The sequence below is a fragment of the Trichomycterus rosablanca genome, chromosome 17, assembly GCF_030014385.1.
Source record: "Trichomycterus rosablanca isolate fTriRos1 chromosome 17, fTriRos1.hap1, whole genome shotgun sequence".
NCBI lineage: Eukaryota > Metazoa > Chordata > Actinopteri > Siluriformes > Trichomycteridae > Trichomycterus > Trichomycterus rosablanca.
The window spans coordinates 4,899,603-4,925,243 of record NC_086004.1 but is presented as its reverse complement, the minus strand read 5'-3'; the positions used below and the strand labels follow the sequence as shown (position 1 = coordinate 4,925,243).

General features: G+C 37.3%; 1 protein-coding gene across 6 annotated transcripts in view; it reads left to right on the top strand.

Moving 5' to 3' along the window:
• Positions 1 to 15,946: 15,946 nt before the first annotated feature.
• ncanb (neurocan b) overlaps positions 15,947 to 25,641 on the top strand; it is a 145,697-nt gene continuing 136,002 nt past the window's right edge. For all 6 annotated transcript variants that reach the window (XM_063013099.1, XM_063013098.1, XM_063013097.1 and 3 more), the window contains exon 1: positions 15,947 to 16,030. The gene's annotated coding sequence lies outside the window, so the exon portion shown is untranslated. The remainder of the gene's footprint in view (positions 16,031 to 25,641) is intronic.

Genomic DNA, 25,641 nt, shown 5'->3' with positions numbered 1-25,641 from the left:
GTCCTGGGTAATGGGATAGACAGTAAGCAGGGATCTCCTTCGAGCACAAGCTTCTAATTAATGAATGAGCTCTGTACTGGCCTTTGATGTGGTGAAATGCCTGCCTGCTCAATGCAACAATTTAAACCAAACACAAGTTAAAGTGCAAATCCTGTGTCTATTTTTCATGCTTTAAAAGGATAAATAAATCAAAAGAGACAAGGCAATCCCTCTTTTCATATTTTAATATTAGTTAGGAAGAAAACTGTTCACTTGTGTTGCCAAAACATAGAAGAAAGCTTTACCCATGCTTTATATTTCATGCTAATGTGAAATGTTCCAGTAATAACTGCTACAGTATAGAAAAGAAATACATAGCAGTGATTGTATAGGTGTGTTGAGCCCGATCGTGACCTTCTGCTTTACCAATTATGGCCGGCAGAGAGAGCATGGTGGCATTTTGGTGGGGTGGGGTATCAATCGTCCCCAACGTAGTTTGGGTTATCTTGCTTTCCTTTTTTTTTTAAACTAAGCTGACACAGTTTTCATATTAATTTGTTACTTGAATCCCCAACCTTTTTCGCACCACGGACCGGTTTCATATAAGATATAATTTTACGGAAAGATAGGGGCCGGGAGGATTTAAAATAGAATAACTATACTACTCACAAATAAGCTTTTTTCACTGCAACAAGACGCTGCTCCCACCTAGGGGTGATTAGAAACGATAACACCCGTAAAAAAAAGTAGTGTTTTCATTGCTGATGTAGCGATCTCTGATTATTTATTCTTTCTGTGCGGCCCAGTAATAAATGACCCACGGACCAGTACTGGTCCGCGGCCCGGTGGTTGGTGACCACTGACTTAAATTACATGTTTTAGTTATGTTGGCCACCGCATTTATTCTACAATTACCCTTTTTCTTTGTGACTTTTATTGTTCTACTTTGGTAAACATCCAGCAAATTGGGTTATTTTTAATGTTTTTTTTTTTAGAATATACAGTTAAGACAGTGTCACAAATTCATATGTATGTGTTAAACCTTTAACTTATTAAACAGCCTGATCTATAAATAGATCTGGAATTAAAGCATTTTAGGAGGACATTGTTTGGAGTAAACTGTAGATCAGTTGAGTGTTTCGACTGTTTGTCATTCTTTTCCCATTTATCTGAATTTATTTTAAGCAATTACTTTTAATAGTATGAAAAAGCTTCACAATGGTTTGCTAACATTTAAATAATAAGTCTTTTTTTGTAGTAAAATCAACACAGAACTCTTCCTCCTGCTGTAATTCACCCTTTTTAAAGGCTTCCACTTTGCATCACTTATGCTGATTAATATTCATGTGATTTCAGCTTTTGTTTTCACATTCACTCTGTTATTCATCTAACATGTCTTAGCTCAATGAGTCCTGATTAGGTGATTTATTTTCTCTCTGTTGGTGAGAGTATTGCTGATATTTTGCACATAGACAATATCAATTAGTGTTTATTGTTGTTTGATTGCGGAGCTTAAATAATGGGCCAAACAAAACCCCAGTTAATAAAGCAATCTGCATGAGTGGCGGGCAAAAGAGAAATCATTTTGCTTGATGGCCTTCAAATAGTAAAGTGACTGCAGATTGTGTTTAAGTACAAAACGCTCTTAAGTGGCTTCAGACTGAGAGGAAAGTCCTTCAACAATTTAATTGCCTCTAAAAACAGGTTTGATATTTAATTCACGGTTTTAAAATTGAAACATGCCCAAACAGGTAATCATACTTTTTACTAAAATGTTAGTTAATACCTATTAACTTGAGGGTAAAATCAATCAGATAATTTAATAATCATTATTAGGTCAGTTTTCCCAGGATAAATTCAACAGATTTTAGTTTATGAAATGCCATTTAACTTACAAAACATTTTAGTTATGCCACCCTAGGATGGCATCCAGCAGATTGCCTTCCCAGAATTTTGACCTGGACCATATGCCATTTAAATCAGGGCCTGGCAAACCTGGATTTCCATCTTGGTAACAGTTACATTCCTTGGATATTAAAAATAAAAACATGACGGCTAACTTAAGCTCTACATTAAGCTAATAATAAAGCTATCGTGTTGTTTTATGCTTTGGGACTTTATCATGTCTGTAGGAGAGCATGCCTGACAGTCAAGTTGCAATGTCTTGACTCTACTGACATCATCTACAAAGCTGATTTTATTACATTACCATAGTGTATTATTCTTAATCCTAATGTAAATACAACACTGAAAAGTAAAAAAAAAAAGTAATACAATTGAAATAAGAGGCTGATTGGATAATTACATGAATGAGCAGGTCTACCGGTGTTTCTTATGAAGTGATCAGTCAGTGTATAAACTTCATCAGTATGTGTTTGTGGGGGCAGGGGGTCTAAATGGGTATGGCAGACATTGTCCTCAGGGTGGCAATAGCTCACAACCCAATGACATATTAACTTCTCATTGAAAAGCCACTATTTCTGTCTAAAACCAATGCATGGGGAAGGTGTAGCTTATTTGTGCCCATTTGGCATTATCAAATCTAAACTTGCACCGCAGAGCAAATGCTTTTTGTGCCACTCTGAAGCTCTTTAAAGATTATTTTTTTACCTTTTGGGTTTACTACTCCACAATAACCCTTATAACCCTGTGTGTGTGTGTGTGTGTGTGTGTGTGTGTGTGTGTGTGTGTGTGTGTGTGTGTGTGTGTGTGTAATACCACTCAGCCCTGAGACTCTCTTTGATCCTAACATCATCTCAGCCCGTAGCGATGGTACGGAATTGAGTTTATGGTGCAGGTTCTAACAGACGCTTTTAGGTAGAGTATTCCTTGCTGACATACATAAGACAAAATTATGTTCCTATCTTCTTTATTCTACTAAAAAAACTTCTCACTACAGCTCCACAGCTGTCACCCTTTAATCTTAATGACTTCTGATCTGAGATCAGTTTAATCTCTCTTTTACTTTTTTTTTAGAGAGTAAGAGTTTGGTGTTAGACACTCCAGCCATGTTTCAGCATGACCTTCTCGTCCCTGTGGAATTGGGGGAGAAAAGAATGGTGTCCGAATCGATGACCATCTTGGATAATGTCTCCCCTTCATGACATTCTAGTGAAATAAAAGAGCACCTTTAACAATAGGCTGATCCAATCATTGGGTAACGGAGATCACAGTAGAAAGTCATTTCTGTTGATTATCTGAGTATTGATCTGTCTGTCTGATTGCGTCATAGTGTATTTGCCACACTAAATGATTTCAAATCATTAAACAAAACATGGTAAAACAACAAATAACATTTAGTTAAATATAATTTCATAAAAAAAGATGCTTAACATCCATATCACCCTTATGAAAAAAATGCCCCAATTATAAAGTAATCAGTCAGTTTACCATATTTAATTAATAAACTTATTTAGCTAATTGCACACAGTCAGGCTTTATTTGAGAAGCCACAAAATCAAAACCTAACTCATGAGAAAAAAGTTATATTATTTTAGCTGTATCTGCTTTAACAGACAGTATTTTATTCTATTTGTGCATTTTTCCTTTTCTCCCAATTTGGTCAAATCCAATTGCCTGGTTGTTTTATTCCTTTTCTTTACTGCTGCAGACCCAGACCCTGAGCAAGGAGGGCCGTACCAAAACACACGTCCCTCTTACATGTGTGCGATAGCCAACTGCTTATTTTCATCTGTACAATGTGGTTATACAGGGATCAGTATCATGTATGGAGAGTGATGCACTGATCTCCATTTTTTTAAAAAGGCATAAAGAAAATAAATAATCTCTTTTAATTTAAAAGTTTTTTAATAGTAATAACACTATATGGTATAAAAGAAGTCCATTTTCATCTTACATTTATATCTTCCATTCAGCAGTGGGTTCTCATCAGCCATTCAGATAATAAGGATGACAATTACACTGATAGATCTTCCTTATAACGGTCATCTCTTCAGGGTTAATTTACACTAACATCACATCTAAAATATGTTGCAGTATGCTGTGTGTCATATACACAAGACAAAGAGTTCTCATCTCAGCTTATCTATAATGAAGGAGCCTCTGCCTCCACCTGAGTGAATTTGTCTCCCTCTTATTTAGATCCCTTGCTGATGCTTGTATTTTCTCTGGTCTCTTTGCAGCTCACACAATGCCCTTTAACCAAGTGAGGCATCATTAACTCGGATTGTAAACTCTCCCCATCCCCAGGTCAAATTCTCTTCTTGAATTATTTAGCCTCGCTTTCACACGTATGCAGTAACAGCAATTTGACCAAGTGAGGATAGCCAGCTGCCGTTAAGTGCTTGTGTCAATGGTTTCTGGGTCAGTAAGCAGTAGTGGCTTCATGCCAGAGTGCACTTGGCACATACCAGCAGTGGGAAGTCTGGGAAAATAAAGAACTGCAAAGCCCAGAGGTGTCTCTATCTACCAGAGGGGTTTAAAAGAAACATGCAATTCTACTTACAGCTTTATAATATAATGCATTATTAATTTAGTGAGGTAGGCAGGTCAGGCCATGGTAGGATATATGCTTCAACTTCATTCTCTAACAGTGCATTTATTTTTACAAATATTATAATTATTATTATAATTAAACCCGCCGCTCAGGTAAAAACACACGCTGGAACCAGAGCTGGATCTCGAATACATCGTATCGAATCTCAACTCTGCCTGCCTGCTAAGGCTAAGTGGCCCTATGAACAACGATTGGCCTGTTGTTCAGATATGGGCGGGACTAAGCCGGATGGAGTCTCTCTCCCATGACTGGTGCAATTACGACCTCTGCTGGCTGATTAATGGCACCTGCACAGAGATGAGGAAAAAAAGTGCTTTCAGGGTGTGTCTCTCCGGACACAATGCTGAGTTGCACTGCACTTGTCAAAGTGTAGGTGATAAGATGCGTACGGCATGCTGCCCACGTGTCAGAGGGGGCGTGGGTTAGCTTCATTGTCCTCAATCAGAGCAGGGATCGGCATTGGTGGAGAGGAAGCATGACGCAACCGGGCAATTGGACGCGCTAAAAAGGAGAAAAAGGGGAGAAAATACATAAAGAAAATATAAAAATAAATAAATAAATTATAATTAAACCCAACAATGACAGACCATGAGCTATAAGATTGATAAACGTAGATTGAGTCATTTCCAAAGTGGAGTGGCATTTCAAATCTAAATACTTTATTCTTTTCTTTATATATATATATATATATATATATATATATATATATATTTATATATATATACCACCCCACTCACACTTTTGCTCACATTTGACTATGGAGAGCACATTACAGATGTGTGTGGGTGGGCATAGTTGCAAAGTGCTTTATATTTCAGGGAAATGTAATTATGTTTTCTGCACTTTTCATTAAAAAAATCATTAAGCAAGATAATTAGGAAGGAGTGTTCGTTAAATATATCAGTATCTGAATTGAGTCGTAAGGGTTTAAGCCCCACCACCATCATGCTGCCGTTGCTGGGCCCTTGAGCAATGCCGTAACTGTTGGTTGCTCTGGTTCCTAGCAGTACTTTAAATGTTTTGTCAATGCACCCCTCCATTACTTTTTCCAAGCAATCACTTATGAAAAGTTCATAATTAAAACAAATGTTTATATTACACATAAATTAAAATTACAGCAATTCTAATTAAGGTGGTGTTAAGTAATGTAGGTTAGTTGCAGAGTTAGATTTTAATCATTGTTTGAAAAAGGGCAAAAGCAAGAACAGTACATGACTACACAAGGGTTTGTTGGCAGTTCAATCTTCAGTATTATAAAAACTGTACAATTATATTTACTTGTAACCTATCTACTGATTTATATACACCGATCAGCCATAACATTAAAATAGAAGCACTTTGTAGTTCTACAATTACTGACTGTAGTCCATCTGTTTCTCTACATACTTTTTTTAGCCTGCTTTCACCCTGTTCTTTAATGATCAGGACCACCACAGGACCCCTACAGAGCTACAGAGCAGGTATTATTTAAGTTTTCAGCACTGCAGTGACACTGACATGGTGGTGGTGTGTTAGTGTGTGTTGTGCTGGTATGAGTGGATAAGACAGAGCAGCACTGCTGGAGTTTTTAAACACCTCACTGTCCCTGCTGGACTGAGAATAGTCCACCAACCAAAAAAATTCTAGCCAACAGCACCCCGTGGCCAGCGTCCTGTGTCCACTGATGAAGATCTCAAAGATAACCAACTCAAACAGCAGCAATAGATGAGCGATCGTCTCTGACTTTACATCTACAAGGTGGACCAACTAGGTCGGAATGTCTAATAGAGTGGACAGTGAGTGGACACGGTATTTAAAAACTCCAGCAGCGCTGCTGTGTCTGATCCACTCATACCAGCACAACACACACTAACACACCACCACCATGTCAGTGTCACTGCAGTGCTGAGAATGATCCACCACCTAAATAATACCTGCTCTGTGGTGGTCTTGTGGGGGTCCTGACCATTGAAGAACATCATGAAAGGGGGCTAACAAAGCATGCAGAGAAACAGATGGACTACAGTCAGTAATTGTAGAACTACAAATTGCTTCTATATGGTAAGTGGAGCTGATAAAATGGACAGTGAGTGTAGAAACAAGGAGGGGGTTTTTATTTTATGGCTGATCGGTGTATATATAAACCTCAGAGTTATAATATGTTATGTGAGTTATGTGAGTTTGATACACTATAAAATCGATATTAAAAATAGATTCATTCAAAGTATTGTTAGGCAGCTTTATATAAGTTGAGCTATATTCCAGTCAGTAAATACCAGTCAACCATTGCTTGAATGCTACAGTCTATCTAAGCACCATCTGTATTTCTTTATAGCCACAAGAGGATTTTTCAATGAAAATCTATGACTCTTTCTTTAACATGATCAGTTTATAAGTCTTTTTATGTTTTAAAAATGTTCATAAAAATAGTATTGAATTACCAAACATCAGTCGGTCACGATTTTAGTAAAGTGCAGCATCTTCAATGTATTTCTGTGTCTTAACCACTTGAAATGTTACAGTACAAATCTCAGTTTGAATGGCATCTGTGTAAAAAAAGGTTTAGTTTTGGATTTTTGAAGGCATATTTTGTTTTGAGAAGCAGAAATCAATACACGTCTCACCCCAGATATTACAGAAAATCTTTTGTTACCAGACCACACATTGTTTAGTATCTTGCTTTTTGTGAATTGTGAACAGGCATTTGTTTCCCCTGTTCATGAATCATTACTACTGGAGTAAACACTATGAAACATTTGCTAAATATTTTGTACAGGCAGCACCACACAGAGCTTTACTGTGGACCAGGCAAGGGCTTTTTCTGCTCTGTAGTCTATTTATGAGGGTGTCCATTTATGTGAAGTACCATCGACATTTAATCGTTCACTTTGTCATCAGCCGGAGTAATGGATCTGTGGTTGAGTGTTTATGGTGCCTTGCTTAATGTACCTTGACATTGTGCTATTTTGATGGACTGTTGCCCAGTGACTCTACATTTCTAAAGGTGCTGTTCATCATGGAAGTGAATCTGCACTGATCACTTGCTCTCAATTCTATTGTTTATTGTAGATATTTTTAATTCTTTTGTTAATTGAAAAACGTGTTTTGTACATGGATATTGTAATAGCAGCCACTGTAGAATTCCTTTCATATCCTTCCAGCATCTACAATGTCAGATTCTCTGTGTCTGGAGTAATGATGTATTAGCAAACAGTAGCTGGAAAATTGTGCTTCTAATGAACATGAATAATGAACTAAGGTACATGATGGCCAAGTGTCAGCAGGCTGTGCTACTAGAGCTCATCAGGACCATGGACAGAGCTCCAGTATCATCCACTAAACTCGCTCTAATGAGGCTCCACCAATATTTGTTAGCCTTTATTTGTTATGATTTTTAAAATGTGCAAATGTGCACGACTGTAATAAAAGCAGCATACTCAGTAGCATACTAAGCAGCCAAAATAGTTCACCACCACTTACAGACAACTATGTAGACATATTTTGACTGTTGAATTATTGATTACACTCCACGGTTTTCTATTTTAGATCATTAATGCAGGAAAAGCATTATTTAATGTAGACGTACATAGATTTCCCAGCATACCTTGAATTTACTAAGATGTATTTCAATTTCCAATCCCCTGAATGTAATTACTTTGCTGCTTGCACGACCATGACACTACCGTGGAAGACAGCAGACTATTACACAGACTATAAAACTCTGGTAAATTAGAAAGTCAATAGTTTATATTTATAAATACTTATTAGAAGTAACAGTATTATCAAAAGCCCTAACTGTTCTCAGCTGGTGTCAGAAAGAGTAAGAGTAAGACTAATGCTACTAAATTGTGAAATAACCTACAGGTTTTTTTTATTAGAGATAACTGGCTAGTTTTATGTAGCATGTAGTGATAAACCTATTTAAATGAAAAATGTCCTAGCCGAGAGAAACCGGGAAAATATTAAACTCTGAGAGAACGTCTGGCCTCTACTGGGAGCTCTGGCTGGATTAGCATGTGCAGCTATAAATGAATGAGGGAGACTGAGGTAGGCGGTTATGTGTCAGATTAAATGTGTGTCAGTGGGCCACATCGCTACCCCTCGGCATCTCCAGGGACATCATTATTCTGCAGTAAAGAAAGCAGCAGGTCAGCCCCTAAGCCTTTAAGAAATCTACCATTGTGGAAAAAAATCATTTAGAAACTAGAAAACTACACATTAAAGTCTTAATGTTAAACCCCTCCTGCACCTCCACTATTTTACATGGTCTAACTCCAGAGGGTGGCAATGTAAGTCTACTTCCACATTGTGGCTTTTTGAGGTGAATAATATGTAACCTATTGTAAAGAGTAACATAGACGCTCACTTTTCAGGACATCATATTTCTGTTACGTATTTAATCCTAATCTATTTTTTTAAATCCACATTACTAATGAGAATCACTTATTAACATAGACTCACGCTATGACACATGTATTAATCTACTGCCCATGGCGGCACCTTAGCTCCCTCAGATACAACCAACTGTGTCTCTTAAGGACCTGACCAGGCGGGTGGCTCAAACTCTGGTCAACACGTTGAAGTACTGGAGTATTAGGCTAAACACACAATTGTTGCTTATCTGGTTTGCAGGATTTTGCATATTGTTACTGATAAAGACACTTGCTTTGGATAGATAGATAGATAGATAGATAGATAGATAGACAGACAGACAGACAGACAGACAGACAGACAGACAGACAGACAGACAGACAGACAGACAGACAGACAGACAGACAGACAGACAGACAGACAGATAGATAGATAGATAGATAGATAGATAGATATTTTACTATGCATCATATAACACAAAGTTTTTTTAAAATTACAAATCTCAACACAAAGGGCAAGGTCAAATACCATTACCTTTAATTCCTCAGATGCTCAGATGTGACCGCACTACCAAATAGAGAAATTTCTAGAATGGACTTGTTTTTTTGTCATTGATACTTTTGAGTTTTTATCACTGCATGTATAAATGTAACTTAGGACTGTACTATGTACAGTAGAATTTATTATGTCAACATATTCCAGAAATGAAGTAGAAATGAGTAGAAATAGAGTAGAAATGTCTTGTGTTTTCTGATGAGTACAACTTTTACATTCAGATTCGATTTAGATTGTTATTTTGTCATTGGTTAATGATAAATAATAGCATAATACATAATAAATAATGTATATGATGTTGGTTGGTTAAGTATAGAACTGTATGTATATAATTTATTTGATATGTCATATAGCTGTAAGATATGATATTAGTTGGCATGTTATATAGCTGTAGGTATATTAGTGGTAAAGTCATATAGCTGTATATGGCTGTATGTTTTTTAGCTGGAATACTATAGCTGTATGTATATGATTAGTTGGTATGTTTTATAGCTGTAGGTATATGATTAGTTGGTATGTTACATAGCTATGAAATATTATATTAACTGGAATGCTGTATGAATATCATAGTAGCTGGTATGCTAATATCTGTATTCATATGATATTACTTGGTATAGTATAGAGCTGTATGTATATGATATTAGTAGGTATGTTATATAGCTGTATGTATATTATAATGTTTGGTATACTATATAGCTGTATGTATATGATATTACTTGGTATATTATATAGCTGTATCCATATATCAATTTTGGTATATTATATATCTGTATTTATATGATATTACTTGGTAGTATATAGTATGTATATAATATTAGTTTGTATGTTATATAGCTATAAGGATATTATATTAGCTGATATATTAGCTGATATGCTGTATGTACGTATATTATATTAGCTAGTATTTTATATATCTGTATGTATATGATCTTAGTAGATATGTTATAGCTGTATGTATATTAAATGTATTGGTATATTATATACCTGTATGTATATGATATTACTTGGTATAGTATATAGCTGTATGTATATTATATTTATTGGTATGTTATATAACTGTATGCATGTGATATTAGTTGGCATGTTATATAGCTGTATGTACATTATATTAACTGGTATGTTATATAACTGTATGCATGTGATATTAGTTGGCATGTTATATAGCTGTATGTACATTATATTAACTGGTATGTTATATAACTGTATGCATGTGATATTAGCTGGCATGTTATATAGCTGTATGTACATTATATTAACTGGTATGTTATATAACTGTATGCATGTGATATTAGCTGGCATGTTATATAGCTGTATGTATATTATATTTATTGGTATATTATATAACTGTATGCATGTGATATTAGCTGGCATGTTATATAGCTGTATGTACATTATATTAACTGGTATGTTATATAACTGTATGCATGTGATATTAGCTGGCATGTTATATAGCTGTATGTACATTATATTAACTGGTATGTTATATAACTGTATGCATGTGATATTAGCTGGCATGTTATATAGCTGTATGTACATTATATTAACTGGTATGTTATATAACTGTATGCATGTGATATTAGCTGGCATGTTATATAGCTGTATGTACATTATATTAACTGGTATGTTATATAACTGTATGCATGTGATATTAGCTGGCATGTTATATAGCTGTATGTACATTATATTAACTGGTATGTTATATAACTGTATGCATGTGATATTAGTTGGCATGTTATATAGCTGTATGTACATTATATTAACTGGTATGTTATATAACTGTATGCATGTGATATTAGCTGGCATGTTATATAGCTGTATGTACATTATATTAACTGGTATGTTATATAACTGTATGCATGTGATATTAGTTGGCATGTTATATAGCTGTATGTACATTATATTAACTGGTATGTTATATAACTGTATGCATGTGATATTAGCTGGCATGTTATATAGCTGTATGTACATTATATTAACTGGTATGTTATATAACTGTATGCATGTGATATTAGTTGGCATGTTATATAGCTGTATGTACATTATATTAACTGGTATGTTATATAACTGTATGCATGTGATATTAGCTGGCATGTTATATAGCTGTATGTACATTATATTAACTGGTATGTTATATAACTGTATGCATGTGATATTAGTTGGCATGTTATATAGCTGTATGTACATTATATTAACTGGTATGTTATATAACTGTATGCATGTGATATTAGCTGGCATGTTATATAGCTGTATGTACATTATATTAACTGGTATGTTATATAGCTATATGTATATGCTATTTATTGGTATGTATATAATAAAAGTTGGCATATTATATAGCTGTAAGTATATAACATTAGTTTGTATAGTGTTGTATACTGCTTGTGTATCAGTGTAGAGAAACCGCCACTAACTACTATGATAGTTGAAGTTGCCATGGTGATGGTGGACGCTGGCGCATTTGGCTGCCGCTACCGTTACCGTATTTTACCGTATTTTATTGTATTTTTTATCGTTTTTCGTTTTCATCTTTTTACACACCTTGTGGATCTATTTCTTTTATGTTACTTTTGATACTTTTATTTGTGCTTTTGATACTTTTTGTTCTTTCTACTGTACATCGCGTCTGCGGCCGGTGGTGAACGGTGGATGAGTTTTCCTGGGATCGGCACGATGTTGAACTATTCCGTTGACCAGCTGAGGAAGTTCAACAACTGCACTACCCCATCGTGTATTTCAGTCATCAAACAGCTTGGACTCCTTCGCCGGCCTCGTTATATTCACAGGGGCTCCCGGAGAAAGCTTGTTTATCTTCGAAACGGTAACGCTATTCCATCCTTCTGGTCAGCCGTGCGCACTGTCGCTCCGCAAACACGTCATCAGAGCGCTGCTGCCTTGCACACCAGTAGCGGTGTAGTCTCCATGACAACGCTGTCCACGGAGTGGGATGGGAAACGCGGAGTGGACTTAGCAAATCTCCGTTCTCTTCCTCGTTCCTCACAGCCAACTACACAACAATACCACTTGAAAATGGCATTGCTTAATGTTCGTTCACTCAACACAAAAAGTACTGTACTCAGTGAATTTATATCTGACAGTGAACTAGACTTTTTCTGTCTCACTGAAACTTGGCATAAACCCTTGGATTATTTTACGTTAAATCAGACCACGCCAATGGGATACTCGTATATTGATGAACCTCGTATGGAAGGGCGAGGTGGTGGTGTTGCTGCAGTCTATAGGGATGATATTAAAATAACCACTTTGTCTTTTCCTGCTGCTCTTTCTTTTGAACACCTGGCTTTCAAGTTGTCAGGGCCTACTCCTCTGGTCACTGCTGTAGTTTATCGTCCGCCAAAGCCAAACGCTTCCTTTCTCTCTGATTTTTCAGATTTTTTAACCCAGCTTAGTGCCCTCTCATCCTCTGTACTGCTTATGGGTGATTTTAACATCCATATTGATGACAACAACTGTAAATTTGCCAGGGAATTTTTGGAATTGTTACAGTGTTTTAATTTCACACAACATATACATTTTCCAACTCATAAAAAAGGTCATACTCTTGACCTTGTCTGCTCTACTGGTGTCCTAGTTCATCAGCCGTCCAGCCATGACCTTACTGTCTCTGATCATTTGACAATCATCATGGACATTGAGGTCACTAGGCCCATCACTAGAGCTAAACGTAAAATATCCTTCAGGAATCTTCAATATATCTCTCCCTCTGCTTTCTCAGATTCTCTTGTTAAAAAGATGTCTGTCTGTCCTGTACTGTCTAGTAATTCATCTGACCTTGTCGATTACTATAATGACATACTCGCCTCATGTCTTGATGAGCTGGCTCCTTTGAGAACCAAATTTGTTTCATTTAGTCATTCCGCACCATGGTACACAATTGAGCTTCACCAAATGAAATCCCGTAAACGCCAGCTTGAAAGACTTTATAAGAAAACCGGTCTAACAGTACATTATCAGATTTATTCTGATTATCTTCAACATTACAAAGACGCTCTTACGGCAGCCCGATCCACTTACTATTCCGAACTCATACATGCTGGATCAACAAATCCTAAGACTCTCTTTTCCACAATAAATAAACTTCTCAAACTAGTTGACAATACTACCAATTCCTTTACAGTTGACAAGTGTAACTCTTACCTCTCATTTTTTCAAACAAAAGTTGAGAATATCCACAATTTTCTGACAGTTTCCCCTGTCATCTCTGTTTCTCCGCCTATCTCATCTCAATTTATTACCCAGCCTCTGTCTCAGTTCTCACCTGTGTCTCTTTTGGACCTATCTGAGATCTTAACAGGGATGCGAAGCTCCACTTGTGTTTTGGATCCTGCTCCATCAAAACTTGTTAAGGGTTGTTTTCCAGTTATCTCATCACTTATCACAGAGATAATCAATTCCTCTCTTAGTTCTGGCTCAGTCCCTCAATCACTCAAATTGGCTGCTGTTACTCCCATACTTAAAAAACCTGGACTTGACTCTAACATTATGAGTAACTTTCGGCCCATTTCCAATCTTCCATTTCTGTCGAAAATACTGGAACGTGTTGTTGCCTCACAGCTCAAAGATCACCTAAATTCCAATAATCTATTTGAATCATTTCAGTCTGGTTTCCGCCCCCAGCACAGCACTGAGTCAGCCCTCCTCAAAGTCACAAATGACCTTCTTCTTTCCTCAGACTCTGGACAAATTAATATTCTCGTCCTCCTTGATCTTACTGCAGCTTTTGACACCATTAATCACTCCATTCTTCTGTCCCGCCTTGAATCCTCTGTCAACATCACTGGTACTGCCCTTTTGTGGTTAAGGTCATATCTCATAAACAGACAACAGTTTGTTAATATCAACAATTGTAGTTCTGCCATTGCTCCACTGTCCCAAGGCGTTCCCCAAGGCTCAGTGTTAGGTCCCCTTTTGTTTATTCTTTATATGCTCCCCCTTGGTGACATCATACGTCGGCATGGTTTACATTTCCACTGCTATGCTGATGATATTCAGCTTTACATCTCCTCCAAATCCATTAATACTGAACTTCACTCCACTCTGACAAATTGCATCACTGAAATGAAATTGTGGATGAAAGCTAATTTCCTCAAATTAAACTGTGAAAAATCAGATATGATCATCGTAGGTCCTACAACCCTGGCAAAAACCACAAAAAATTTTCAAATTACCATTGATAATGACACTTTGTCTCCGTCTTCTAACATCCGAAATCTTGGTGTAATTTTTGATAGCAACCTCTCTTTTGACCGCCATGTAAATCACATCACCAAAACTGCTTTCTTTCATCTAAAAAACATAGCACGTCTACGTCCATCACTCTCCTTTTCTGCTGCCGAAACCTTGATTCATGCTTTTATTACATCCAGAATTGATTATTGCAATAGCATCCTTTATGGTACATCTAACAAAATCCTAAAAAAACTTCAGTATATCCAGAATTCAGCTGCTCGCCTCCTTACTCATACTCGCTCCCGTGATCATATTACACCTGTTCTACAAAAACTTCATTGGCTTCCCGTTGCTCAACGCATTCAATTCAAAATTCTTCTATTCACTCACAAAGCTCTCCATAATCAGGCCCCATCCTACCTCACCGACCTGCTCCATCAGCACATTCCCTCCCGTAGCCTTCGCTCTTCTGAGGCTAACCTACTGTCCATACCCTCTAGGACCAAGCACCGGACCTGGGGTGACAGGGCCTTTTCCATAGCTGCTCCATCTTTATGGAATGCTCTCCCCAAACACCTACGAGATTGTCCTGACCTGTCCAAATTCAAGTCACTTCTCAAAACTCATCTATTCAGAGTGGCATTTAACTTGTAACAACACAAAATAAATGCTTTTATTTTTGCTATTCTTTTTAATAGTTTTTATACTTAGATCACGACAGAAATGTGAAGTCCTAGATCCTAAAACTTGTAAAGTTTTCAGTTTCCTGATTGCATGTAAATCTGTCCTGTTTCTGTCTAATTTTAAGAAATTGTTCTATATTTGTTGTTCTCTCTCATAATTTAGCTAATTTTTAATGAACTGTCTTATGCTGCTCTCTTTGTTTTTATCTTAATTATTCTTGATGTTGATGTACTATTTTGATTTTGTACTATGATTTGTATGGTGTATGTACGTATTTGTTTTGATTATTTGTCTTATGTAAAGCGTCTTTGAGTATCTTGAAAAGCGCTATATAAATAAAATGTATTATTATTATTATTATTACTATTGAGTCTCTGCGCTCATTTAAACAGGGGGAGGAGGGGCACACGAGTCTCTCAGCCTCCGCGCGCGCTTTTGTTCAGTTCGGTCTCTCGCGACCGGCGCGAGCGTCACTTCTTCCCGCTTTCTAACGGTTTTCTTTCCCCTGTCAGTCCTTACTAACGAATCCTGAAGAAAAGAGGAACCGGCGGTGTGAAGTCGTTTCGTCTTAAAAAGCTCAGAAGCGGTTAAATCTTTACCGGCTACTCGGCGTTTGGTGAAATTCCACCTCAGTGACGGAGCAACGGAACACCTGCCTGTACCGAGTATAACGGACTCCTCATCAGCACAGCGGCTAAGCTAACCGGTGAGGGAGCTCGCATTCTTCTGCACTTCCTCACGCTGGAAACACCGGACAAGGTGAGATAAATTAATTAAATATTAACCCCCATGTTCAGTTTGGGGTTCTTGAGAACTCTAGAGCCTCTTCAGCAGCTCACAAAATATACTTAGTCTTTTTAAATCAGCTTGGTATTGAATGGCTTTTACTAATGTTATGGAAAGTACAAGAACACAACATGCTTATAATGATATTGTGTTCCAAACACCCCTAATTTATACATTTCTGTGTGGGGTCTCAGAGACCAGTTAGAATACTTTATAAAGGCAACGGATTTTCTTATTTATGTAGTTTTTGTCTTGTGTTGAGGGTACAGCTGTCTTACACACACACACACACACACACACACACACACACACTTTTACAAAATCTCCCACCTTTCTATTTGTCTAAGAAAAATAGTTAATTTTAAACTTATTTTATTAGGATTTTTAACGTCTTGTTTTACACACTTCCGTTACATTCATGACAGGACAGATCATTTCTGGTTACACAAGATTCATCAGTTCAAGTTTAATGTCCAGCACAGTCGTGGACAATTCTGTATCCCCAATTCACCTCACTTCATGTCTTTGGACTGTTGGAGGAAACCGGAACTCCACACAGAAAGGACCCGTACCGCTCCACCTGGGAATCAAACCCAGGACCTTCTTAATTTTGAACTTATTGTGTGATATTTTACCCACACAGCACTTGGGTCTCTGAGACCCCAAACAACAAGGCAGTAAAGTCACTGTCAACAGAACACAATTATCTTAACAACAATTTAATAATAATAATAATAACTCGGTTTTGCTTGAATGACCAAACAGTAATTTACACAGTGACCAGGACTGCACACCCCCAAGTTCTTAATTATTATTATTATAGTATTTTACAAAGTCCAGCTTTGCATTGAGGTTTCACGGTTGAACTTTATTATTATTATTATCATCATCACCAATAGCTTTAAGCTATCTTTAAGATATGCTTTTCAATAAAGCTTAAATGTGTGGATATAAAAGTTTGTGATGTGTTGTACATTTTAATGAGACACTATAAGCATTTATGCAGTTAGCATCTATATTTGCAATTAGTATAATTTTCTGCTAGACTTTTGGACTCTTTTGTTGTACACAATTTTAATTGACATATAAGTGCTATTGTTGCCCACAGACAGTTGTAGCCTAGTGGTTAAGGTACTGGACTAGTAAGTAGAAGGTCGCTGGTTCGAACCCCATCACTGCCAGGTTGCCACTGTTGGACCCCACTGTGTGACTCTGTACTCTGTACTGTGCGACTCTGCTTATGAATCTGTAGCCTAGTGGTTAAGGTACTGGACTAGTAATCAGAAGGTCACAATTGCCAGGTTGCTGCTGTTGGGCCCTTGAGCAAGGCCCTTAACCCTCAATTGCTCAGACTGTAACTGTAATGTAAGTCGCTTTGGATAAAAGCGTCTGCTAAATGCCAAAAATGTAAATGAATAGATTTGTCTTGTCATTTTTTTATTGTTCCCAGCTCTGTAGAATGGCCTAAAATAAATGTCTCCTTGATTCCTTACAGTGACAGTAAGTGATCTTCTGGCGTGCTATGTTTTAAATGCCACTCTTGATAAGAAGGGTTTTGCAAACAGCCCTCACCTTTAGTTTATGTCACTGTCAGAGACGAGACCTCAGTGGAGCTCTGCACTCGCTTGATATCCTATTTGCAAGATGCCAGCTTTGACATGCTTTGGGTCATGTGAAGTTTGACAAGTAGTCAGCAGGGCTGTTCTTAAGCTCATCACAGTGACAGCATTGCTAGTTGTGGAAGGATATAGAGTTTATCCCTGATGGCACTCAGTTGCACCTGTCAGTGTGTTTTGTCTCTATCTAACCCAGACCCGTAAGTTTGGAGAGCTGATAAAAGAGGTCCTCATCACACAGGCTCTTTGCCCATCAGTCTGCAGCGTTTTGGTGCTGTGTACAATAGAATCGTCTGTCCATTCTCTTGACGTGTGCGTGTGTGTGTATTTCTGCGCTTGTTTTTTGTCAAAGAGCATGTGAAATAGAGAGTGGCAGTGCATCGTGTTTATGGGAGCCCTGGGGAAATTTCACGCAGATGTTTGTAGCAAATTGGTTGCTGGTTCTTTCAATGCCTCTCATGTCTTTTTGCTCTTGCTCTGCTGTTCTTTTTATCAGCTATCCTCCCCCATTCCCATCTTTTTCTCTAACAAACACACATACACACACACACACACTCTCTCTCTCTCAGTCTCTATTTTAACTATTGTTAAACCTGCTTTTTTTTGTTCAGTGGAATTGATTACTATCTTATAACCAAAAGAGTTACTCTCATTTTTTCTTTTTCTGTCATTGGTTCTGTTGCCTCACTGATTCTCTTTCTAGCTCTGGCTTTGTCTTTCTCTACCCTCACACCGGTATGATCAAACACCTTTCAGTATCTGCATTATTTATTATTTGTTTGATGGAATGCACTTTTTGACATCCCTTGAATAAACATGTGTGGGTGTAATATCTCTGTCCCTGAGCTTTACGCTGATATTAGTAGAACCTTCTTGTCACTGATCACATCTCCTGTAAACAGCGCGCATCTGTAATCCTGGTAAAATCAGAGGCTTCCATGTCATCCATATTAAACCCTAAGGTTCAAAGAGCCTCATGTTGCTTAGTGGTTTGACCTTTCCCTGCCACTGCTTTTGCCATTGCAGCTTATTAGCACATTTTTCATCTACTCAATAACTACACTACTTTTTCAGCATTCATAAATGCCAAAAGGGCGCTCACATACTGTCATTAGGTAGGAAGAGGAAATTGCTTTGGCTTGCAAACTGTGGCTTTTTTGGCAGGAGTCTGATTCTTCTGTCTTTCACTAATGTGTTTCTGCTTGGCTTGCAAAGCATATCAGCAACACTTGTAAAAAGAAGGATGCTGACAGGTGGAATTGAATTTGTACTTGAAAAGCATTCAAGTATCTCAAAGCATTCACATTCCAGGAGATAACATCCTTGTCAGGAATTTCTTGTGGAGAGTTTAATGGACCTAGTGGACTGAGCAAATGACTTAAATTACTCATCAAAGTTTTGGTAAAAAATGGTAAAAATGATTGTCCATCCTACTAAATGCTTTTCGTTAAGACAGATTTGACATGTTACATGGGACATGTACTGACTGTCCTATTGTTTTCCTATGAAGTGAGGTGGTGCCGCTTACCTTGCTGCTGCTCTACCTAGAGCCACACCCATTGTGCAGTTTTCCTCATGGCTGCTCTGTTTTTACAGCTTGGTGCTGCGCTCAAGGTTTAATTTCTGACCCAGTTTACCGCTGACCTTTTCAAAGTGCCGCCAGAGAGTCAAATTGTTTCTATGACAGAAGAGATGCACGAACATGGCAAGGAGAAAGTTATTCTCACTATTTCACAGCACCCAGCAGTGTTTAATTAAACTTTAAAACAGTACCATGACATTTTGAGAAAAACAAAATGACATGCCGACTAGTGCACTGTGCAACAAATAATAATAATAATAATAATAATAATAATAATAATAATAATAATAGGGAAGATGGAATGCCTTTATTTGTCGTATATACATATACATGTGCTCAGTACAATGATTTTTTCCATATATCCCAGCTTGTGCAAAGTCATAGTGCAGGGTCAGCCATTGTATTGTGCCCCTGGAGCCAAGCACATTAAAGACCTTGCTAAAGTTAGGATTAGAACCCACAACCTTCCAGTGGGTAACCCACAGCTCTACCCACTAGGCTACCACTGTACCACAATAGAAATATCAGGTTTGCATTTTAAATAGCATTTACCTCTCAGATTTCCTAATCATGGTATTGTTTGTTGTTTCTTTATAACTCTGTACTAGAATTTAATTTGCCATTTAATTGTTGAAAATGTAAAGTTTTATAAACCAACTCTTCTGCTGGATTTCTATCCTTTTGTGCCTTCAAATGATGACAATTGCCAGAGCTTTATTGTTTTAACTAAAAGTGTTAAGTGTGTGTGTATGCCCTGTGATGGACCTGACCCTGACCAGGATAAAACAGAACAATGAATAAATGAACAAATGAACAAATTAATAAAAAAAATAAGGTAATACTACTACTACTTCTACTACTAATAAAAATAATAATAATAAGGTACAGTGCCAGAGCTTTAGGTTCTGGAGACCTAGATTATAACTAGAAGTCATTTTCAGTCTGAAGATTAACATGACAATAGGTGAAATAACTCTTCTTAATTGCCTCTAGGTCTAAGTAAGTAAGTGTCTTAAGCCCTGCGTTGGACTGTCCATTGTGTGTTTCCGCCTTGCTCCTAGTGTTTCTGCTTTTAAGGTTGTACAGTTCTTTAATTTATTCACATTATTATCACCCATAGAAGGATACTACAGAAACCCAAATCATGAGCCAGTGGAATTTTTTAGACATATTACTTATATAGGGCTGAATTTGTGTCTCACAAAATGTGTGTATCTGTAGACTTGCTTTTTCTGCTGCACACAAATCAGTCTGGCTGTGTGTGGCTCTATTCTCTATCCTCATGAATATTCATTAGAGGCCAGATCTGATCTATGCATCATTATTCAAGACAGAAATTCTTCTATTAAAAACACATGAGTTATGGCTACTGGTATATTTTGCTTTTTGTTAGGCGTCTAATAAATTGGTGCAAAACATTTCTGTTTACTGTAAGCATAGGAATTTTGTTTTAAAAGATGAATTACCATGTTTTAAATAGGCACAAAATATTTCTTTGTCTTTTTTGAACTATGCAAATAGAGACCATTACATTAGGCATTGTCTCTGGGTCTTTTAATCACAGCTTTTAATGTCAGCACTGGACAGTTCTCAGACACACACTGTTGTTTTGTTGATTTGTCTGGTCACAGCTGCACAACGCCAGAAAATGAGCAACATCTGCATTAGAACAGATTTGCATTTGCTTAAAGATTTATGCTGCTCCTTGTTGGCTGTTGTGATCTTACTGGCTATTGAATTTGGCCATCAAGCTATTTGTTGTCAGTGATTATCAGTTTTTGTTGACACATTTTATGTAATGCAGGATTTTTAATTTGTTTCACTGCACCAGTTAAAGGTGTTCCTGTGGTTGGCTGACTCACAAGACGGGTCAGAAACAGAATCACATTCACTGCAAATTACTTTCCACAATTCTCATACCTCTCCATCAAGCCAAATCCCCTTAAGAAAGAGCTTCATTATTAATCCTCTGTTCTGTGTGATAGGTATTAAAAACACCTCTACTAATCTTATACCTACTAAGGGCAGGATGGGGGTGGGGTGGTTGTATTGTTTTTCTTTAAATCCATTTCTTTTTTACAGGGGCCTTTATCCGTTTCCCTTTCCAGTCTTTAAAAATGTAATATTGTGTTATTAGATATTTGTTTTTCTAAGAAGATTTTTAATATGGTGATGAAATTATTGTCTCTGCTCTCCTGGTGTGATTGTTAATATGGTTTCAGAAGAAATGCTTTTTTGTCTTGTTTGTAACATTGTTTTACTGTGCAGTAAATAATAAAATAATAATAATAAAATGATAATAATAGACATGTTTGCACACCTACTACTAATTAGTATGGCAGATTTTTAGCCATGGTGTGGTTTCAGCTGTGATGGCCAAATCAGTGAGATCTACAGTCTGGCAAGATCTATGTGATGGGTGGCCTCACTTAGCTTTCATGTCCTGATTTGAAGTGCTTCTGAGCAGAGCTGAGACCAGCTAAATGAGACATGGCATAAAACCCTTTGTACCTTTCTGCTGATTTGGATCACTAGGGTTTTACTAGGGCTTCCTACATTAGACAACCATTCTGAGTTTCATTCTAATCAATCCGTTGATTGAATTTGAGAGTCGTTTAATTGACTCATTGCATCACAGGTCAGGAGACTGCTGAAGGATGGAACGTGCTAGGGTTGTCTTGTCCAGAGCCTTCCAAGTCTAATGGCAAATACAAATAAATCTGTTTCTTAAGTACAAATTTGTCGTTGGTCTCCTGGCCTATGCATTGTCCTGTATGGTAAAACTTGATAGAAATGCTTGTTTCCACTGTTGTAATGTTAGTGAGCTGACAAAAGCTGCATTATCTTTAAGCTTATTTTCACTGGTAGAATTATCCTGCATTTAATCAAAGCTGCATTCAAGAAAAGAATGCATTTTTTTTCTCCCCCTCTGGTGCATCCAACTGTTCAATTTGCATCGTGCTTCCTCTCTGTCTATGCCGAACCCTGCCCTGACCGAGGAGATCGAAGCTAACCCATATCCCCTCCGAAACATGGGCAGCATGCCGGATGCATTTTTGCCACCCGCACATTGACGAGTTTGGCACCACCTAGCGTTGCATGCGGAGAGACACACCCTAAGGGCACTCTTCCTCATCTCTGTGCAGGCGCCTCTAATCAGCCGGCAGAGGTCGTAATCGCATTCTGACAGAGAGAGACCCACATCCGGTTCTTTGTCCCACCCCCCAACTGAGCAACCGGCCAATCGTTGCTCATACAGCCACTCAGCCTCGAACCGGGGAGGCAGAGCTGGATTCGATACGAGGTACTCACAATCCAGCTCTGGTTGCAGCGTGTCTTTTTACCGCTGCGCCACCTGAGCGGCTAAAAGAAACTGTTTTAAGAGCAATGTCCTCTCACATGTTTAATGTGTAAACATTCATGGATTTGCACATCTTTATCAGGAGTCTGTTTAACAACTAGCATTTAGCAGCCAGACAAAGAACCTCAGCTGATGAATTCTCCTCTGTGGCATAAAATGGCCTTTCCATTTTGTCTGGCACATTAGGACTTAACAGGTGAGGCTGTTTGCAGTTTCCCTTCGCAGTTAACTGTCATCCTATGGAATAAATATAGTGAAGAGAAAGTGGAGAAAGCAACTTATAAGACACAGAGAAACATTTCCACAGAAAAATGAGGCCTGTGGCTGTTAGCTTTTGTTGAAGAGTGGTAATTAGGGACTCAGAACTAGCAAAAGGGCTGAAATGTGTTGAGGGTGATGTGGGAGGCACTGCTATACATTTTAATGCTTTATGTTTTGGTATAGCACAGGGTGAAACATGTTCTTTAGAGAGGTTATAACTATTTTGCTAAAGAATTACATTTTTGATCCCTTCAATCAACTATTTACTAAATTCACCATAAATACATTTTATATTGAGTCATTATTAGTATATTACAGTAATGTAAATAAACAGGATATATACTAGACCATTATATAACTATGTTTGGTAAAAAATACAGGTGTGATTAATACTGCAGCTAGGTCCTGCTTGATTGAGACGCTACAAAAGCTGTAGCTATAGTGGTACAAAAGGTAATGCCCACAACATTCATTTCAGCAAAAACTTTTTACCAGAGGATCTTAAATGCATAGTGGAAACTTTGTCACAATTGAGTGAATAACCACCCCAGTCATCTCTGAAATAAAATGTATGACTAAAGGACATCAGCTAACAGCGATAAAGAAATGACAATAACACACTTATGTTTTCTCACGTCACGTTTAATTTCTGAATTTTGCATTTTTAATGTAGCACTGAGGCTACAATGCTAATGTTGCTTTTTGTATCCTATTTATGTTGTTGTTGCCTTAAGTTGCCTGAACTGCTGTTTGCTGTTAACTTGAAAGCTTTTCTTGTCTTTGTCTCTGATTGCTTTTTATCTTTTAATCTTGAACCCTGCCATAATATACAATATTTTACAAAAGTATTGGAACATCCCTTCTAATGTTTTAGCCAAAGGAAATGCTAACAGGTGCAAATTATATAATGGCAATTATACGCTTCCAGCTTTGCAGCAACAGTTTTGCCCCTCTGTGTTCCAGCATGATTGGAAAGCAAGATACACACAAAGCAAGTCTATAAAGACATGAAGAAAAGCAGGATGTCCTGCACAGAGTGGTCACTTATTATAAATGAATGAATGATTGTATAATTTATATTATAAGTTTTTTGTATTAGAGAACCAAAAATGTGCATTGCTGAGATTTTTGTCATCCTAGCAGATAGGCTGTTAAAGCTGCTGATCATTGGGGGATAGAAGTCACTATGTCTTCTGATGTCACCTCACAAATGTGGTGTTGGGGTTTGGAAGAGCAATCAGTTAATTGATCCTCCTCTGTCTGTCTGTTAAAGGCACAGCAAAAGAGCTTTACTCACCAGTGTCTGACAGTTCTGGTACATGACATGACAGTCTGCAGAGGCCACTGGCCTTTTCTTTTGGTTCATATGACATTTAAAAAAACACACAGAAAACTGTTTACATGCTGGCTTTTCATTGTGATGATCAGAGCTTTAAATAACTGGGTGATGTGATTTTTCACGTTTCAGTTGCTTGGACAGAAAGATGCTTGTAGATTCGTAGTCAATGACAAGTTGAAGGACAGTGTACAAACACTGCATTAAATAAAGGGAAACTGTTTAGTTTGTAGAGAATTTTTAGCACTGTATAGCGAGTCATTTATTTGTGTTGTATGACTGTGTGATCAATGTTATTTTTATGAGAGGTTCTCAACTCCCAAAATTTACAAACTGCAGCTAAATAGAAGAACTAGTTAAAATATCAGAGACATGGAAAATCAATGTGCACAGCTGTTTCCTGTACTATATGTGATCTTCAAAATTTGTGTGCATTTGACTGATTTTGCACACTTAAACATTGTTAACAGGTCAGTTAAATTAATTCAAGTTAACAGATTAATTATTTTCTTCAATTCATTTTTCTTTGCACATTTTTTCTAACCAGTGGCAGAATCAGAAAACCAAAGTAACTGCTAAACTCAATAAAAAATCTTTCATCATTCATTGTCTGTTTTACCACCGCTTTATCCTGGTCAGGGTCGTGGTGGGTCTGATTCACTGGGCAGGAAACACCCTGGGCAGATTGCAAGTCCATCACAGGGCACACACAGAGGACAATTTGTAGTAGCTGTAATTGACCTGACTGTGGGAGGACACCCATGTGAAACAAGGAGAACATGCAAATTCCACACAGAAAGGATCCTGGCCACCCTGGAATCGAACGCAGACCCTTTCTTGCTGTGAGGCGACAGTTAATAAATAATATGTCCTCTGTATTTCATGCACCACCGTAATTCACTCATAAAACACTGTGTTTTATGTTTTCACTGAGTGAACATAACTTCTTAATACAGAACATGTTCTTTGATCAATATCTTTCTCCCTTTGTGTATAAAGCAGTTTTATAACCCTGCTTTAGACCTGATTCAATGAAAATATTGTAGCCGCATCTTTTTTATTATTCATTAAAAATGCACCTTCTTTGCATTTTAGCTTAGTGCTTGTAAATATTTAGCTTGCAGCCTTGGAGAAGCAGCTATGCAGACACTTAAGTGTTCTTTGTTGGCTTACTCTTTGGAAATGTACAAAATAAGTCGATTTTTTGAAGAAAAAAGCAGTTGTTAAAACATTGTCATTGAGTTAATTGCTAAATAAATGTTAATAAATGAAGTTTTAAGATAAGTTTTAACCTTCAGAGTTCTGAGGAAGAAACTCTAAAGACAAAATAAAGAGTTAACCAAAAACAGTTACATATTCAGATGCATACAAGTGTTACAGTATTTACAGTACTACATGTGTATGTAACACAAATGTTATCTGTTGTAC